The sequence below is a fragment of the Dromiciops gliroides genome, chromosome 5, assembly GCF_019393635.1.
Source record: "Dromiciops gliroides isolate mDroGli1 chromosome 5, mDroGli1.pri, whole genome shotgun sequence".
Classification (NCBI taxonomy): domain Eukaryota; kingdom Metazoa; phylum Chordata; class Mammalia; order Microbiotheria; family Microbiotheriidae; genus Dromiciops; species Dromiciops gliroides.
In genome coordinates this window covers 267,490,108-267,492,051 of record NC_057865.1, presented here as the reverse complement: position 1 = coordinate 267,492,051, position 1,944 = coordinate 267,490,108, and positions in this window count along the sequence as shown.

Sequence of the window (1,944 nt, the reverse complement as noted above, 5' to 3'; positions counted from 1 at the left end):
TTTCCTTTCTAAGTTCAAAGGCAAGTATCTCTCATATGCACACTGGGGCAATTTTAAAAAGGCATACTCAATTTAATTTGTGTTTAGAAAATAAAGTATCTTCCCTGTTTTATAGTGAGCTTTCTACTACTACATTAAAATTCCAAAGGGATCACAGACAAACCCTGGAGTAACTGCAACATGCAATAATGTTAGTGTTTGGGATTAATGTTTGTCAGCTCCTTGATGCAGGGATTTTGCCTATTTTTGTATTCCCAGCACTTAGGACAGTGCCTGGAACACAGTAGACACTATCAATCTTGATTGATTGAATGTTGATTGACCAAAATAGTCAGAAGATGGAGAAGCCCAATTCATATAACACAAGGTCTATGTACAGCTTGGAAGAGGGGAGGGTCAGCTGGTTGGTGGCCCAAGGTGAGGAAGCCTTCTTCAAGATACCATGGGCTCGGGGGAAGCTAGGTGGCACAGTGGATAAAGCACCAGCCCTGGATTCAGGAGGACCTCAGTTCAAATCCAGCCTCAGACACATACTAGCTGTGTGACCCTGGGCAAGTCACTTAACCCTCATTGTCCCATGCAAAAAAAAAAAAAGATACGATGGGTTCTATGTAAATGAAAACAACCATCGGAAGTTAGGGAGGCAGCCACTGGTTTGAGGATGTTGCTTGTCCTTGGTTTTCCAAGAGGAGCAATGATATCACAAGGAGATGTTTTGACTTGTTTGTGAATTGAATTTAGGGAAGGAAGAATTGAATAGAGTCCTCAGCTTTATTCTCTCTTCCTAAGTCCATGAAGTTCAGGGGTAGGAAAAAGTCCCGACAACTAGAAATGGCCCAGGATGCAGTAGATGATCGTGATATCTTCAATTTCTGCTGCCTTCCTAGCTTTTGGGACAGATTGTTCTCATCTGCCCATTCTGCCCAGGGAAGCGTTCACATGCTTGGGGTCTAAGTAGACATCCCCCTAAAACACCCGTGGGTTTGAAGCCCTTCAGTTACTCTCAACCTGGCTTAGCCCAACTGCCAAGACAGTGGTTTGTTTTTTTAATTATAAAAGTATTTTTCTTATTTTCCAGTTACATGTAGAGATAGTTTTCAACATTTGTTTTTATAAGATTTCTAGTTTCAAATTTTTCTCCCTTCCTCCCCTCCCTCCCCCCTCCCCAAGACAGCAAGTAATCTGATATAGGTTATATATGCACAATAACATTAAACATATCCCTGCATTAGTCATGTTATAAGAGAAGAATCAGAGCAAAAAGGAAAAACCGAAAAAAGAAAAACAACAGCACCCAAAACAAAAGAAATAGTTTGGTTCAATCTGCATCCATGTTCCACAGTTCTTTTTTTTTTTTCTGGATTTGGAGAGTCTTTTCCATCATGAGTCCTTTGGAACTATGCCAAGATAGTTTTACTGGGGTGTAGAAGCTATATATGCTTTAGCTTCTTAGAGCCACAGGAAAGAGTTGGGTGACCAATAGACACCAAAGGGGGATGAGCATCCCTGAAAAGAGTTCAGTGAGCCCTCACACCAGAGGTGCTAGTTTTCCCTGAACACCCGATCCACCCCCATCCACTTTGAGGAAGTGTACCGCTAGATTTTTTTACACAGCTGAAGGAGAAGACAATGTGCCTCAGACAGGACTTTTCCAAGTCATAGGAACACAGACTTAGAGTTAGAAGGAACCTTAGAAAATCACCCAACTTTCTCGTTTTACAGATGAGGAAATCAAGGCTCAGGACAGTTAAATAAATTCATATGGACAAAATTGGAACACAATCCTGTCTTCAGGGTCAATGTTTTGAGCACTCTACTACATTGCCCCAGTCAAGGTGGTGCAATGGATAGAAAGCTGGACCTGGGATCAGGAAGACTTGAGTTCAAATCTAGATTTCATTAGATGTACGATTGTGGACATCACTTAACCTCTATATCAGGTTC